Source organism: Nycticebus coucang, chromosome 24, assembly GCF_027406575.1.
Source record: "Nycticebus coucang isolate mNycCou1 chromosome 24, mNycCou1.pri, whole genome shotgun sequence".
NCBI classification, from domain to species: domain Eukaryota; kingdom Metazoa; phylum Chordata; class Mammalia; order Primates; family Lorisidae; genus Nycticebus; species Nycticebus coucang.
The window spans coordinates 10831818-10850373 of record NC_069803.1 but is presented as its reverse complement, the minus strand read 5'-3'; the positions used below and the strand labels follow the sequence as shown (position 1 = coordinate 10850373).

The 18556-nt window shown below is 40.6% G+C and overlaps 1 protein-coding gene across 1 annotated transcript in view; it reads left to right on the top strand.

Moving 5' to 3' along the window:
- NRG1 (neuregulin 1) overlaps positions 1-18556 on the top strand; it is a 1208564-nt gene that overhangs the window by 174550 nt on the left and 1015458 nt on the right. The window lies entirely within an intron of this gene.

Below are 18556 nucleotides of genomic sequence, written 5' to 3'. Positions count from 1 at the left end.
ACTGGTTAACATAGCCTTCACCTCACGTACTTTTTTGTCGTGTTAAGACATTTATACTCTTAATAGATTCGACAGGTACCCTTGCAATACGCACAGTCAATATCTACCCTCTTAACAACACTGAGCAGCAGATTTTAGAACTTACTCATCTTGCTTGGTTGAAACTTCAGGCCTGTTGACTAATAGCTCTCCATTTATATCTCCCCTTCATACCTGGCAACCACCATAATTTCCTCTCTTACCCCCTAATTTTGTCTTCATAAAACAGCTTGAGTGAAATGAAATGATGTCATTGCTCTATGTCAGGTGTTGATTAAATGCTTCACATATGTTATTAATTTACATAGTTTTCATAATTATTGATTATTCACTTATTTGCTTCATAATTTATTTACTTATTTAAGCTAAATGCTTAAGAATTTACCAGTTTATTAACTAATTAGTCTTTGCAGTAACTTCCAGGATCTTTTTCAGCCTGGTACATTCACCTAGAAACTTGTATTGAAGATAATTCTTTTTTATTATTTTCTTTCCTATTTTTGGTGGTTAGATTTTCTTTAGAGGTTTATTTTTCAAAGAACTAGATTTTGCTGTTATCGTTAGAATCTCCCCTGCCCCTTTTTGGTTTCTTGAAATGACTCCTTGATTTATTTTCATTTTTCTTAATTTATTATGCATGCATGTAAAGCTTCTTATTTTCTTCCAGATAGTTCTTGGGCCAAATCTTACCAGTTTTGATAATAAAATAACTTTCATTTCTAGGAGTTCATAGATTTATTTATTTTTATTTATTTATTTTTTGTCCTGCCCCCAAGATGTGTGTCATACCCCATCCCCCTCCCACCTCTCCCTTGGGGCGGCGCCTGTGGCTGAATGAGAAGGGTACTCTGCTTCCCTGTGGGGAGTCCATAAATTTAACTTTGATTTGCTTTTTTTTTTTTTTGAGACAGAGTCTCATTATGTCGCTCTCAGAGTGTTGTGGCGGCACAGCTCATAGCAACCTCAAACTCTTGGGCTTAAGTGATTCTCTTGCCTCAGCCTCCCAACTAGCTGGGACTACAGGCGCCTGCCACAAAGCTTGGCTATTTTATGTTGTTGTTGTCATTGTTTTTTTTAGCAGGTGCCCACTGAGTTCAAACCTTGGTGTATGGGGCCAGCGCCCTAACCACTGAGCTACGGGCACCAAGCCTGATTTGCTTTTAAAGGCAAGCATTGTTTAAGAAATGGCGCCTGTGGCTCAAGGAGTAGGGTGCCAGAGGTGGCGGGTTCAAACCTAGCCCCGGCCAAAATAAAAAAAAAAAAAAAAAAAAAAGAAATGTTTCTTTTCAATTTTATGGGTGTTTTTTTTTTTTGCTATTTGTGATTAACTTGAAGTTATATTTCACTGTTATCAGATTATATATATATATGAAATATGTATTTACATGTTTTTTCTGATGTTAATAATGGCATAATTGCTTTTTGCTTTTTCCACACATGGAAAATATATCCCTAGATTTTATTTTCATATTGTTTGGTTTGTTGTTTCAGTTGTTTGGCATATTATAGCTTCCTTCTTTCCTTTTACTCAGTCTTAGAATTTTAGAGTAATCTTCAACACATAACAAGTTCATTGTAATTTATGATGTTTTTATTAAGAAAACAAAATAGATTGAATGAGAGGAAGGAATTTTTTTTTTTGTTATTATTATTTTTTAAGAGACAGAGTCTCATTCTGTCGCCCTTGGTAGAGTGCTGTGGTGTCACAGCTGACAGCAACTGCCAGCTCTTGGGCTTAGGCGATTCTCTTGCCTCAGCCTCCTGAGTAGCTGGGACTACAGGTGCCTGCCACAACACCTGGCTATTTGTTGTTGTTGTTGTTGTTGTTGTTGTTGCAGTTTGACTGGGACTGGGTTCGAACCCACCACTCTCGGGATATGGGGCTGTCCCTACTCACTGAGCCACAGGTGCCGCCCTCAAGGAATTTATTTTTTAAAGGAATCCCTCTTAGATTTTTATTCTGCTTTTTTATTGCTTCCTCCCCATCTTTTCCATAGTCCCATTTTTCCCCTCTCTCCTCCCTCCAAATACATTTTTATTTTTTATTAATTGAGAATCTTTGCATTCCTTGTATTCCATCTCTTTGTCTTCTAATGGACTACAAAATTTGCTTTTTTGTATTTTTCTAGGGATTAAAGTTTTGAGGAATATAAGTAAAAATATATCAGTATTTAAACTTAATACTTACTGGCTTATTTTTTTTCTTAGTGGTTAAATTTTGAGGAGTATAAGTCAAAATACTTTGTCAATATCTAGACTTAAATAATCAATACTAATAATATCTTGCTTTCACAAGCCTTCATCCTTAGGATGCCTCCCCTACTTACAAACAATCAGATATTAGATCCGGATTACCCTTATTGTATTTTTAAATTTTGTAATAGATGTATTTTAGGTGTGCCCATAAGTTGTCTATTTTATTTATTTCCCAGTTTCATGTTGTCTTTCTTGGGTTATTTTTTCTTTTGTTCAACCAGTAATTTTTTCAGAAAATTCGGGTAGGTGTTAAATTTCCGAGCAGTTTGATATAAAAATATCTTTGCTCTTACATTTGAATGATAGTTTGGCTAGATGTAGAACTTAAAATTATAAAATGTTTTTCTATGTGAAGACATTGTTATATTTATTTTAGCACATGGCCTTAGAGATGGGCTGGCAATACCCATTTATTCCTGTTTATTTGTAAGTAATATACCTGTTTTTTCCTGTCTGACATGTTTTGGAATTCACTTTCTAGTCTTGGAGTTCTGAAATTTTATCAGAATATATCTAAATGTATGTCTTGTTAACTAATCTGTACTTATGGGGAAATTTTCATACATAGAAACATTTTGCTTCTCTTCTAAATGTGCGTAATCTCTCATTTGTTTGATTCCTTCCTGTCCTCGAGTCTATTTAGTACTTTTTAATAGACTGTTAGATATACATTGGGTTGCCTGCTTGTATCCTTTGGATCATAAACTTTTCTGTTATACTCTTAATTCTTCATCTGTTTGTCCTGGTAATCTGTGGCAATCCCAAAACACAATCTTGTAGCTCAGAGTCTTCATTATTGCTGTCTACCACTTATCCTAAATATTATACTTTTGTTTTTTGACAGTGATCCTATTTTAAATATTTTTTTCCTTTCTTTCTTTTCCTTTTTTGTTGAGACAGAGTCTCTCTCTGTTATCCTGGGTAGAGTTTCACAGTGTCATAGCTCAAAGCAACCTTAACTATTAGGCTTGAGCAAGAGTTTGCCTCACCAAGTAGCTGGGACTACAGGTGCGTACCACCATGCGTAGGTAATTTTTCTATTTTTAATATAGATGGGACATGCTCTTGCTCAGGCTGGTCTTGAACTCCTGAGCTCAAGTAATCTACCCACCTTGGCATCCCAGAGAAGTGGGATTACAGGTGTGAGCCAGCATACCCAGCCCAGTATTTTTCTTAGATCACTTCTTCTTCTTTTTTTTTTTTTTTTTTTTTTTGGCTTTCTTTTTAAACATTGTTTTATTTATTTATTTATTTATTTATTTTGCAGGTTTTTTTTTTTTGGCCAGGGCTGGGTTTAAACTGGCCACCTCCAGCATATGGGACTGGTGCCCTATTCCTTTGAGCCACAGGCGCCACCCTTAGATCACTTCTTTATGGCTGTGGCATCATATAGAATCCCTTAAGATACTTCTGTTTATTTTCTTGAGAGCCAGTCTTTCTGTTGGGCTGAGTGGCACTTATAAGCCATGTGCCCTGGCATTCCAGTTGGTTTTTCTGCATCAGCTGCCTCTGCAGACAGGTGGGCTACATACTGAGTTTTGGCCAGTAGAGTAAAAGTCGTGCCTGTCACCTCTAGGACCTGCTCCTCAAATACCTCCCAGGGAGGAGGTGAAGAGAGATAGTTCACTTCTTCTGCCCTCATCACTGGATTGATGGCAGCTTGCAAAGGCCTCCAGTTGAAGGCAGAGCTGCCATGTGGGAAACCAGGTCCCTGAATGACAATGGTACAAAACTTTCCCTCTCACCTCTGGCCGACGTGCAGGACTGTGATGTATGTGAACAGTGGACACGACGCCATTCATGTTTCTGTACTGGCGCTGTTTTAGTCGGTGTTCCTCCTCTCACTTTCTTGTCGCCGTTATTTCTCTCTTTGTGGGTATTTGGTGTTCTGTTCATACTTGTCATTAAAGGTCTGTGTTGCCATTTGTCTGTACTCTGCAGAGTCAGCGCATCTGAGGCTTGTGGTTGGCTGGAAAGGTTAGGAGTTTAGCCAGGTCGTACGTATTAAAAGCCTGCTTTCTGGTTGGGCGTGCCTAGATGCCATATGTTTCTGACCCCAGTGCTCCTTTACAGAGTTTTGTAGGGTCAGACCCCTCCCTTTACTACCTCTGTCTTTTTTAACTGTAGTCACCTGACTCCAGATGCCTAGTCAGCACCTTCAGCTCAGGTGTGCAGAGGCATGTTCATCATGGCAGACCCCAAGCTGAGCTCCCACATCAGGTGGGGCTGCTCCCCTTTCCCTCTGGCCCCTATATCAGAAGGTGGGGTCCCATCCACCAGGTTGCTCATGCCGCCCTTGGGTGCATCCGTCTCCTCCTCCTCCCTGCCTTCTACATGCAATGCATGAACACGTCCTGCCACTTCTGTCCCTACTCGGAACAAATGCCACACCTGACTTCCTCTCCCCTCTCTCCGACTGCATCTCCCGTCTGAGCTGCTGTCATCTTTCCCCTGCTCTGTGGCAACAATAAACCAGTCTGTCTTCCTGCGCCCTTCCTTTCACACTGTGTTTATTATGTATTTAGCAGGCTCAGAGGAACTTACAATGAAAACCCAGTCATGGCCCTCCCTGTACAGAACAAGTGAAAGCCCCCCTGTCTAATGGCTGTAAGTCCTTCGCGTGACCAGTGTGGCCTCATGGCGCTGAGTTCCTGCTTCTGATGTCCTCTTCTGCACTCGGTACCGGTTCTGTCCCTGCTGACCGTGCTCCAGCCATGCTGGTCTCCTTGCCGTTGTGGGAAGTCTGTTACCCCCTTGGGGACGTCACACTCGCTCTTTCTCCTGGTGACACTTGGCTTGCTCCCTTATGCTAGTGGCCCTGACACCAAATGCACGTCCTGGGAAGAGGATTGCTCTCCATGCCATCACTGTGCGCTGTCACGCTGTCCCCTTTCCCTGCCTCGGACTTTCTGTATCACATGACCCTGCCTGGTGTGACCAAGACAGTTTTGCTTGCCTTTGTTCTTACCTTGCGGGTTGGGAAGCGCCATTTCTTCACTGCTGTACACCCTGCGGGTGCTGAATTGTATCCGTTAGCACAGTGACTGCGAGGAAATGTTCTTTGCATGGGGCAGTTTACCAAAGGACGTGAAGAAGGTTTTGCTTTCCTGTTAATGCCGGAGTCAGATGATTCTTTATTTCTCCTCTGCTGTCTTTGTGGAGATCCTGAATATCTTAAGCTTTATGATGCTTCTCTCTATAGTTTGGCCAGGAGCCCTCCCGAGGCAGATGGTTAACTTTATTTAGAAAGTGGGTTTCAGGACTTTATTCAAGTGATAAATACTGTGGCTGCTAGTCACAGAATAAACAAGGGCGTGGAAGAAGCCAGCCAACTAGACCAGCTGTTCACACCATGGCCTTTTCATAATTATCCTGGTTACTGCGGCTTGGTTGTGTATGTTGCTTGGCTCAGTGTGGGATGTCTCTTGGAGAGCTTTATCTGTAGTGTATTTTAAGGGAGAATTGATCTTATAGTAGATTTCGCCTCTGTTAACTTTGGGCTTTGATTTTTTTTTTTTCTATTTCTCCATCAGTTAATGCCGTCTACTTTAAACTGTTAGGGATTTTTGTTTTTCAAACTTCTTGCCTACTGATGGATAAAAATTTTCCCCAGTATGCCATGAATGTACCATAAAATGTTTTTTCCTAGTTTCAATAAGATTCTGTCTAGGAGGAGAGTTAGATGTGTCTGCTGAGTCTAACACCTAAATTTTTTCCTTTGGTTCTGCTGTGTATTATTGGTCTTCTGTGTTACTGAGGCTTACCAAATGGAGCTAGAGATGTAACTCTTTACCACTATTTTTAAATTTTAATTTAAGGTTCTATTCCCTCTATAATTTAGGATGTGAAGAATTTGGAGCATACCTTTTATCAGAAATTATTATGAAAATGGTTTAAAATGTGTTTGAGGAGGGTAAGTTTAATCAAGAGATCGCAATTTAGCAAAAGAAAGGTGTGAATATTCTTGGCATTGAGATATCACACACATTAATTGGATTGTGAGATAGTCTTAGTCACGGGTTTCCTGTTTTTATTGCTGTATTAATCAATACATTAAATTCAATACCTCAAATTGTAAGTTCTTTGAGCTCAGGTACTCATATCCGTCCAGCAGCTTCTTTAAGCTCTGGTCACTTCTGCTACTTTGTAATCTAAAACTGCCCCATAAATTCTTAGATAGAAATAGAAGATGTGGGGGCTTGGAGCATCAGATATGCCCCATGTATAATAGCTGTGAAATTTCAGGCTTTATCATGGATTATGGCATATTTTTGAACCTAGCTACATCGTAAGATTAGCTGCGTAAGTACAGAATACCATGGGTTGAAATGTTTAAAAAGCTTCATCTTGGAATTCATTAGAAAAACAGTAAAGCATATAATTTGAGGCATTGGAACAGTAGATTTCTAATGTTGTTAGCCCACATGAGGATCACCTTGTTCATATGAAAGCTACGACCCAGTTATAACCTAAGAATATGGGGAAGGGGGAGAGGAAGGGGAGGGAGGGGGGAGGATGGGCAGAGGGAGGGTGATTGGTGAGTTACACCTGTGGTGCATCTTACAAGGGTACATGTGAAACTTAGTAAATGAAGAATATAAATGTCTTAACACAATAACTAAGAAAATGCCAGGAAGGCTATGTTAACCAGTGTGATGAAAATGTGTCAAACTGTTTATAGAACCAGTGTATGGTGCCCCATGATCGCATTAATGTACACGGCTATGATTTAATATTAATAAAAAATAAAAAAAACCAACCAAAACACAAATTGTTGACTGTCACTCTCAAAGTTTCTGACTTACTAATACTAGGTTTGGGTGGGGCCTGAGAATTTGCGTTTCTAATAAATTCCCAGGTAACGCTGCTCCTGTTTCAGAGGCACTTGAAGAACAAGTAGATCAGTCTCACGCTAGGGGCAGCGTAGTGGGTGTTTCTTGATCTAAAGCCTAAATACCCAATTTTGGTTTTTTTCTAGGCTACTCTTTCTTTTTTCTGAGACAGTGTCTCATTCTGTCACCCTTGGTAGGGTGCCGTGGAGTCACAGCTCACAGAAACCTCCAACTCTTGGGTGTAAGCGATTCTCTTGCCTCAGCCTCCCCAGTGCTGGGACTACAGGCGCCCGCCACAATGCCCGGCTATTTTTGTTGTTATAGTTGCCATTGTTGTTTGGCAGGCCCTGGGCTGGGTTTGAACCTGTCAGCCCTGGTGTATGTGGCCAGTACCCGAGCCACTGAGCTACAGGCGCTGAGACTGGGCTACTCTTTCTTTTCCTTTACTTCTGCTTCTTTCTCTCTTTCCTCCTTTCTCCTCCCCTTCCTCCCCCCCTCCCCTGCCAGCCCTCTCTCCCCTCCCCCTCTCCCCTCCCCCTCTCCCCTCCCCCTCTCCCCTCCCCTTCTCCCCCTCCCCCCTCCCTCTCCTCCCCTTCCCCGTCTTCCCCTCCCCCTCCCCATCTTCCCCTCCCCCTTCCCCTCCTCCCCTCCCTCTTCCCCTCTTCCCCTCCTCCCCTCTCTCCCTCCTCCCCTCTCTCCCTCCTCCCCTCTCTCCCTCCTCCCCTCCCCCTCCTCCCCTCCCCCTCCTCCCCCTCCCCTCCCCCTCCTCCCCCCTCCTCCCCCTCCCCTCCCCCTCCTCCCCTCCCCCTCCTCCCCTCCCCCTCCTCCCCTCCCCTCCCCCTCCTCCCCTCCCCCTCTTCCCCTCCCCCTCCTCCCCTCCCCCTCTTCCCCTCCCCCTCCTCCCCTCCCCCTCTTCCCCTCCCCCTCCTCCCCTCCCCCTCTTCCCCTCCCCCTCCTCCCCTCCCCCTCTTCCCCTCCCCCTCCTCCCCTCCCCCTCTTCCCCTCCCCCTCCTCCCCTCCCCCTCCTCCCCCTCCCCTCCTCCCCTCCCCCTCCTCCCCCTCCCCTCCCCCTCCTCCCCTCCCCCTCCTCCTCCCCTCCCCCTCCTCCCCCCCTCCCCCTCCTCCCCCCTCCTCCCCTTCCCCATCCTCCCCTCCTCCTCTTCTCCCCCTCCTCCAGCACCTGCATCTAACTTGCCATTTCTGATCCCTGCCTCTTAAGCACTGCACTGCTTTGGATTATCTATTCAAGTTTAGAAGGAAAACAACAGGAATGGAAATGTAAAGCAGACATAAGACTGAAATTTGTCACTAAATTTGATTTGGCAATTACCGCACTAATATATTTATCCATAGTCCAACTGTGATTATCAAAAACGCTTGAAAATTAATAGATCTGTCTGATTTTTTTCTCATGCTGGATGTGATGGTTGAGGCTCCCTGGTGGCAACACATCTCTGCATTAACCGAGGCAAGGTCGTGAACAGCATGTGAACCACTCTCTTCTTTGCTACACGCTCTTCCACTCTCTGCTGCCCACTCATAGTGGTATTTTGTGTTGTCAGGTATGTTTTGATTACTTCTCTATTTATTGAAATTGCTAAAATGTTTTTCATATGAGTAAGTATGAACAAGTCCAGTTCTTGACAGGTAAGAATTAGTGGCTACATACTACATTGAACAGCATAGAGTACTTTTTACTGTTCAACAGGTGCTCTGAGTTTTAGTATTGACATAACTTTTGTCTTCTGATGAGAAACAGTTGCCACTTTTATATTTGACTAGGCTTGAGGACTTTTCTTTTCTTTCTTTTTTTTTTTTTTGTAGAGACAGAGTCTCACTGTACCGCCCTCGGGTAGAGTGCCGTGGCGTCACACGGCTCACAGCAACCTCTAACTCTTGGGCTTACGCGATTCTCTTGCCTCAGCCTCCCAGGCAGCTGGGACTACAGGCGCCCGCCACAACACCCGGCTATTTTTTGTTGCAGTTTGGCCAGGGCTGGGTTTGAACCCGCCACCCTCGGCATATGGGGCCAGCACCCTACTCACTGAGCCACAGTAGTTCCACTGTATTATTTTAACTCTCACATTTCCACCAAAGTATCATTATTACCCCTCATCTTTCATTTCCCACAGTAACAAAGGTTCAGAGGGAATGTAATTTCTCAAAGGATGCAAATAACATAAAAGTGGGTAAGATAGTAAAGTTTCAATACATAGCAGTGCAGTGGTATTAATACAGTCCTATGGCCGTGAAACCGTCACCACCATCCACTGCCAGTAATCTTTGCAACTGAAACTCTGACCCATTACAAAATTACTCCCCTTGCCTCCCTCCCCCCCAGCCCCTGCCAGTCCCCATTCTACTATCTCTCCATGATTTTAGCTTCTCAAAGTGCTTCATGTAAGTGTAACGAGGTGGGATTTGTCTTTCGTGACTGGCTTATTTCACTTACCCATGTTCCAGCACGTTGCAGAGTTTCCTCCTTTCCGTGAGACTGAGTAATAGCCCACCGCATGGATATACTCCATTTTGCTTGTCCATTCCTCCATCCATGGACACTTGGTTTTCCTTTTTAGCTTTTATGAATAAAGTTGCTGTGAACATGAGTGTATAGATAAGACTTTGAGTTCCTGCTTTCAGTTCTTTTATACCCAGCGATGGAATTGCTGGTTCCTATGGTCATTCTGTGTGGTATTTTAAATGTTATTGAGGGACCAGTTTACTGTTTTCCACAGCAGCTCTGCCGTCTCACATTCCCACCAGTGGGGCACGAGGCATAGTCCGGTTCCTCCACATCCTTGCCAACATTTGTTATTCTCTGTCTCCTGGACAGTAGCCATCCTGATGGTGAGAGGAGGTGTTGTGTCATTTTGATTTGTACTTCCTCACTGATTAGTGAGTAATGCTGAATGTTTTTTCATATACTTGTCAGCCATTTGTGTATCTTCTTTGGAGAAATGTCTATTTAAGTCTTTGGCCCATTTAAAAAAAATCAGGTGTTGGTTTCATTGTTGAGTTTTATGAGTTCTCTCTGTAATCCAGGTGTGTACCTCTTGTAAGATTTTTGTAAGGTTTTGTTTTGATGCCACTGATACCACTTCTGTGACTTTTGAAGTCACAGTGCCTATAATAATAGTTTACCTTTGTTAAACTAATGTCATTAGGATTTGTCTATAATTATACAAGCCCTTCACCCTCAGAGTTGGGCGAGAGAATGGCAGTCTATGTTGGTGACGTGTCTGTTACTGGGGGAAGTGTCTGCCCTGAGCCTAGTCTCCCTTTCTCCTAGCTACCTCTGTTCTCTCTTCCCAGCAGGGTCCACACTATGGATCCTAAGCCAATCCAAGTTACCTGAGTTCCAGCATGAATTCCAGATTTATTATTGCTTAGATCCTTATGTTTAAATCCTTTTCCTCCCCTCCCTAAAGGTTGAAGAAAGTAGAAAAGCTCTCAACATAAAAAATTAACTCAAAAGCATGGGAGTTTCCATATTGTAGCCATCTATTGATCAATATATCTTGACATATTTTATATTTATAGGGTCCTCTAATTAAAGTTTTACAAATAATCTGAAGTGTATTATTTCTTTGGATCCTTGCTTTGTGACCCAGACAAAATCAGCATTAAAATTCCAAATCTCAGGAAGTTTGTATGATTTTTCACAAGCTTAGTCAGCTAATTAGGAGCAGAATGAGGCCTGGAATTGAGGTCTTCTGGCTCCACTTTATTGCTGAGGCTTGTGCTAGTCTACTGGGATATCATTAGAAGAAGTGCCGAGTGAATGCCATCGCCTCTCGAGCCCTAACCAGAAAGCCTGGCTAAGTGTTCCATTGACATTCTTCCTGACATCTGTAAAAATTAATACTTTATTTTTATTCATGTACTGATTGATTTAGAAGTTACACAAATTAAGTTCCAAAAGGCAGAGGAGAGGCTATACATATATTTTTAAAGTGTTTTTTTTTTTTTTTTTTGTTCACAAATAAAAACTTTAGATATAAAATTGAAGTGTTCCTCATTATAAAACGTTGCATGAGAGTGACTAGTTATAAGGTCACATCTTTTGGCATCATGTACCTTTAAGCAATTCTTGCTCAAAGTCACTATAAAAGCTGACATGGCTTTCCCAAGGCCTAAAGAACTTGACAAATGTTGTTGAACAAAAATGACAATAAAACTGCATAGGAGGGATTCTGCATTAGGCACACCTCAGAATGTTCTCTCTGGCATTTTAGCTCCTCTTGCTATGGAATAATACTTTCGTTTCTTCTGTGTCTTTTATTCTGCTATCTCCCAAAGGCTCAGGACAGGGTGTTCTGGGCCAGGCTTAGACAGCAGGGGATGGACCAGGGGTGACCATTTGGAGAGGATCGTAAGCACTCTGCTGCTACACCGTTTTCTTGTGGTGTCTGAAAAAATTGAATAAGGCCGATGGGTGGGGTCACTGAGCCATCTTTCAGGTAATACTACACGTGCAAAGTTAGAATACATGGAAAACATTTGCATTTGAATAGGAGGAACATGCCATGAGAAAAATTAGAAAATCTTTATACTGTCAGTTTTCTTTCCTTAAAAAAATTCCACATGCAGGTGGCACTTGTGGCTCAGTGAGTAGGGCGCCGGGCCCATATTTTGGAGGTGGTGGTTTCAAACCTGGCCCCAGCTAAAAACTGCAAAAAAAAAAAAAAAATTTCCTCATGGTATGTTAGGGCTAGGAATAGATTGCTTTTCAGTTGACTTCTTCATTCTTTGTTTAAACTTTGTCAGCACAGGGGCATGTGATTTTAAAAAATCAAACTGGAAATGTTCCTTCTATACCTATTTTCTTAAGTGTTCTGATCAAGAAAGGATGCTAGATATTGTCAAAAGCTTTTTCTTCATCAATTGAGAGAATCATATGGTCTTTGTTTTCTAATTTGTTTATGTGATGTATTATATTTATGGATATACGTATATTGAACCATCCTTGGGACTCTGGGATGAAACCCACCTGGTTGTGATGTATAATTTGTTTGATGTGTTGTTGGATTCTGTTTGCTAGGATCTTAGTGAATATTTTTGCATCAATATTCATTAGAGATATTGGTCTATAATTTTCTTTTCTTGTTGGGTATTTTCTGGGTTTGAGTATCAGGGTGATATTTGCTTCATAGAATGTGTTGGGTAGTATTCCTTCTTTTTCTATGTTTTGGAAAAGGTTAAGTAATATAGGTACTAGTTCCTCTTTAAAGGTTTGGTAGAATTCTGATGTGAAGCCATCTGGTCCCGGGCTTTTCTTTTTGGGGAGAGGGGGGTGGGTTGATAGAGGGAGGGTTAGTAGGGGGACCACACCTATGGAGCACATTGCAAGTATAAGTTGGATCTATCAGGTGTAGAACACAAATGTCTTAATGGGTAAATGAGGTGAAAGCTATGGTGATTAGTAGGATGTAAGCACTCTAATTTGTACAAATAATCAACACAGCGAATCCCATAGTGGCATAAATGTATTTATGATCTATGTACAAATGACTTAATTAAAAAAACAAACTGGAGTTATTTTCCTAATACAAACCAAAACACAAAACATCCTATAAAAGTTGTTTCTAAGTTGTACTATTGTGGGTTTGTGTAAGCTCTATCCTTTAAAATCTGACTCATCTGAAATTTCTTTGGTAAAGACACTTAAATTATAAATCACATTCTTGAGTATACATGCCTCAGAAAATACCCCTCAAAAATACTGTTTGATGTATTAAATTAGCTTTAGTAGACCTACTTCTTCAGGCTCAAGCATTTTCGGGTAAGAAGGAACTGGTGTCATGAGCAGCCATTCGTTTGCTGCTGCTGCTTTTGCGCCAGCAGAGACCTAATTCCCAAAGATGCTGCAAGAGAGATATTCATTAAGTTTATCCCTAAGAAAAGGAAAATAAGCGTAAGGTCAACTTGTATAAATTTCTGGAGACTCTTCATGACACTGAGAGGGAGGAATCAGCCTTGGCTTTGGAACTCCCCAGTTAGTACACACTTAAGAACAGGGTCGAATTGAATTGGAATGATTGGTTGACATGAAGATTTCCGGATTCATTCTGCATTTATAGTGAAACAATGGGAAAATGTCAAACCTTTTGTCAAATAGATTTTTTTGTCTTATACCCATTTTGTGAGGAAAACAGTGTTTTAACATACTGCATGGCATAGTATAGTGTTGTGTGTTATAAAAACAAACTTCAAATATTCTTTGATTTAAACATAAATCAACATATTTAATAATATAAACAATATATAAGCATAATATAAACATTGTATTTAAATGTTATTAATAACATCTATTAAAAAGGCAAGTAGTTATTAAAGTCTTCTAAGAGCAAAATCAAGCTACGTATGAAACAGGAGTGGTGTAGAGGGACAGCAAATTGACTCTAAGACCCCTTCCCCCATGTGTACCACAATCCACAGATGCTGAAGTCACTGATAGGAAATGGTGTAGTATTTTCTTATAACCTATTCATATCTTATATGCTTACAAATCATCTCCAGATTACAAATAATACCTAATACATTATAAACGTATAGAAATACTTTTAATGCTGTATTGTTTATGGAATAATAAAATAGTCTGTATATGTTCAGTACTAATGCATTTTTTTCCCCAAGTATTTTTGATCTGAAGTTGGTTGAATCCCTGGATGTGAAATGCATAGGCAGGGGTCTGAATGTGTAAGCCACTGTACCCTTGTCATTGATTGTACCTTTGTAGTATGCACCTGGTTCTCAAGTCACGTATGTTTTAGTTATAAGACAGAAGGTGTACTGTGCAGTTGGATGTTAAGGCTAACTACCTTAAATATCTGGAGTAAGAGCCACATTTCCTATGTTTTTCTCCTAAGTATCATGAAACTTATAAGCATCACGGCTATTAGCAATCCCAGAATAAGTCTACTTAGACCACTCTGGTTAAGTTTATATTTTTTCTTTGTTTATCTTATTTCTAGAGATACTTACAAGAGCATCAGAGAAGCCTCTGTTAGGCTGAAGTACCATACATACCAATTTTGTGGGAGCATTTTTGGACCGTTAGTTCTTAACTCGTACGTGGAGTACATTCAGTTCTTTGATATTTGTCTGATTCTCTACTTACAGGAGAGCGCAGTGCTTGTCAGGGTTTTCAGGGGAGAGGGTGAGTCAGAGTCTGATGTACTTGGAAAAAAAAAGCAAAACACAGTGGGACTCTAACACACTTAGGTCATCTTCGTGCGTTAGACAGAAACCAGGAAGCATGAAAAAGTCTTTACAGTGTCAAAGGGGTATTTGTGAAGATGAGTTATGGGAATCTTTGTGTTAAAGTGTAGCCAAGATTAGAAACCTGGTTTATGTGTACTATACTGCCTTCCAGTCTGAACTGCCTTTTTATATTTGTTCTAAGATTAAACAAGAAAAAACTTTATACAATGCATATTTGTCTTTGGCCAAGGGGGAGTAATCTCCATCCCCGTTGACTAATAGAGGGCATTGTTCTTAGAATTAAGTGAAACTTGGGGCATAATATATTCTTTCAAATCTTTGTACATGATAAAGCTTGAAATAGACCATGATCACCCGAGGTATTTTCAATATATTTCCCTTGTATTTGAGTATTGCCTAGAACGTTCCCCTGACCTCTAATTACCACAGATACAAAAAGACACAACAGTATATAAGAATGGAACACCTATGAAGGGGGCTGAGAGTGGGGAAGACTGAGGGTGATTGTTACAGTTACATTTGATCCTCTTTCATATGGATGTTCACGTTTTTCCCTCCTGTAACTAGCCAGCTGTCATTGTGATGAGAGTATTTAGAGAGATGGTTGTGCTGACAAACACACGGTATGATTTGAAGGCTCTGCAGGGAAGGTACCTGTACGCCCTTCCCCTTCCCTGTGCCGGGCGCCCCGCTGCTGCTGCTGTGATGATCCTTTTGCATGCAGAGAGCGCGTGTGGAACTAGAAAGATCCTGGGAAAGAAAGGAAGTTCCAGGCCCCCATCAACTCCAATCTGGTCATAAGATGAACTATGTTTTTAATTTATTTTTGTATAAGGGGAAGTCTGAGTGCAGAAAAGGACAAGGAAGGTTTGGGGCATACAGTACTTGTAAGGAAAAAAAAGTCCTTGAGATCGCAGCCTGCAGCCCGTAGGCCCTGCAGCTTCACTGTAGGGGATGGTGACTTCACTGAAATGTGGATTAGAACGAGGTTCAAAGTCTTAGAGGCTGAAACGTACGGATAAGTTAAAAGTAAAGTATTAGAATACAAATGATCAATTTTTCTCGTTAGTTTTAGTTTTGGAGGGCATGATGTAATCATCTGGATCAAAACGTAGATTACATTTTTGACTAATAGTCCCTTTGAGATTACGTTATTAAAAAGCTCTGTACTTTTTGTATGATTTAAATTCTTTTCTTTCTTTCTATCTTTTTTTTTTGGAAGTCATCATCATCGCCTTTTCTCATGGTAGAGCTCTTTTTAGAGGATGTTGATGCATTTCCATTTCAAAAAAACATTTCCTTTTTTCCCCCTAAATAAATAATTGTGTGTATTCTTTTTTTTAAATTAAATCATAACTGTGTACATTGATGCATTTATGGGGTACAATGTACTGATTTGATCTCAAGAAGGAAAAAAAAGTATCCAATGTGCTCAATACTACTATGAAATCAATATAGAATCACCTACACATTCATACAAAAGGTAAAACATAACTGTAGTCCAGAAAGGGGGAGAGTGTAGGAGGGGAGAGGCCAGGAGGAGGGAAGGCGTTTGGTGGGACCTCACCTAATGTGCATAATGGATGATACATTTTAAAACTATTAAGAATAGAGTGTAAATGTCTTACCACAACAAACAAGCGAGGTGATGGTTTTGTTAATTAGTTTGATGTAAGCATTCCACATGGTATATCAAACAAGTACACTGTACCCCATAAATGCATCAAGGAACCCTTAAGAGTAGCCAAACTGTATTAATCTTTAATCCAGGCATTATGCTGAGCTTTTCACAAGCATTACTTCATTGACTCATTGTTAGAAAACTGGTCCCATTTTACAGATAAGGAATCAGCAAGGTTAAGAAGCCTTCCCAAGGTCACACAGGTGAAACTGGAACTTGAGTTCTCGTCCGCAGAGCACGTCCCTTAATTATGTGTCACTTTTTATAGCACTAGTAGTGGTCACCTCAGTGGCTCACACAAATACAGACTTGTAGGTGGTCTTCAGAGGGCGTCGTAGCTTCGTTTTTCCTCATCTTCCCTGTGAGGCAGGCTCTTGCTAAGCAGCCTGTGTGGCAGCTGAAGGAAAAACCATCATGATACACAAATGGACTCTGAAGCTTCTAACTGGAAGCGGAGCAGGTCACTTCTGCTCAGAGTCTGTTGATTAAGACAAGCAAATGGCCAGACTCCTATGGGTTGAGGAAACAGGTTTTTTTCTTGAGGAGTGGCAGTGAATATTTGTGAACAGTAACAGCACAACAGCCTCCCAGTCGTATTAGAGATTTCTGAAAGGGGAAGGGTTTCTGTTTCAATTTATGTAATAAGTTGATATTTAAAACAAAAAGCAGTGATTTCACAGAGGAAAACTAATAACTCAATATAGGAGCCAGAGACAGACTTGGGGTTCTTGAATTAGTGTTTCTGTATTCTTATTCTGGAAGTCCAGGTTTCAGTTTTACATGCAGAGGTATTAGATGAAGGTGTCTTGTTTTGCAAATAGAAACAGTCTCAGGAGACAAATAACAATGGCAGGAGAAATTTATAAAGTTTATTTTTAGTAGCACTTTCAGGCAAGGTTTCACTGTCAATATTTTCATTGGTACCCAAGAAGCTGACAGAGGGGGCCATATTTTATGAATTGATGTGGTTACAAATATTAGCCTTGATGTTTTTAAGTGAAAAAGTGCAGAAAAGATACAGAAACAAATAAATACACACTCTCTGACAGCCAGCAGAAATGAAACTGTTTTGAATAATTATGACCGAGAGTATTTTTATTGTAGTTTTGTTTATATTTACTCTAATGCTTGCTGTCCCCCCAACCCCCACGCCGGTTCTCACACCAAGTGACTGATGGCTTCCTCCAAAACAATGTCAGCAGGACAAGGATATATTGGCAGGATAGCTTTTGAATTAGTAACCCCATACTGATCCTCGACCTAATTAGCAGTCTTCTAAAGGCTCTTGCGGTTTAGTGCTAATGTTACCCCAACGTCAAGAAAATTTTGGTTATAGGAAACTTTCAGGTTATCCCACTTCATTCATTATAAATTCAATTTTATTATATTAAAATTGTGTCAGCTATAGCTGGCTGGCAACCTGCATGTTGTACTGTTTGATTTTATAGAACTTTTATTGGAATAGTTGGTTTGTTTTTAAAGGAATCCATCACTAGTAGTCTTGGGGCATATTTAACATCTGGCCAGCCCAGTTCAATACTTGGAAATGTGTTGATACTTGAAAAATTTAGAGCAGATTTTGACACATGCCTTTGGACTTAAGGAAACACCATGGTCTACAATAAATAAAATGTAACTGAACAAATAAAACTGTCATAATGCTTTGAAAACTGTAGCATGCTGAACTAATCTGTGCCATAATTATACTTTCTACAGATGCTAAGAAAAATAACATTGGCTATTGCAGCCTAGGCTTGGAATTTTCACTTATGTTGTCTTAATGTTCATGAGAATCTTCATATGGTAGCTATCATTCTTTTTTAAAATGGGAAGAGAGGCTCCAAAAATGGAATAATTTAAAGACACACAATCTGGAAGAGGTAGAACCTCTGAATACAACATCTGTCAAACTCTGGAGATGTTGGTCCATACAAGACTCTGTTATGGTTTTGTGTGTAATGCAGGCTTTTAGCAGTTTTTCTTCTATTTCTGGGCCAAGAAAGAGGCAGAAAGTTCACTGAATTCCTGATGGGGCTTGCAAGGCAAAATAAATACATGGAAAATAACTTGTACCATTTCTAACTGGCTTTTCTAGGTCTGAGTTGGAAGTGGCTCCTGCACTCAGAATGTCACTGATGTGTTCTCATCAATGGCCCCTTCCTCGAGGTTGGCCATAATAAGTTCTGGTGGTAGTTTATTAAAGGAAAAGTAGCTTTCTATATCTTGTTGATTGAATCCCATTGGATGTTTTAAAAGAGATGATTAAAATATTTTTTTTTTCCTGCAGATGTGCATAAAGCTAATTTATTACAGTGGAAAGATGTTATGAGTAATAAGGGCAAAGAGAGTATACTACTTCCTCAGTATTCCTATTAGCCACTTGCAAGGTTTGCAGTGAGTTTCAGCATACACACAGCATACACACATGCATACATATGTGAATGTTAGGAAGATTAAAAAAAAAAACTCCTATGGTGCATGAATAATATTTCTATTGAAGGTCACTGATGTGCCGAAGAAAAAT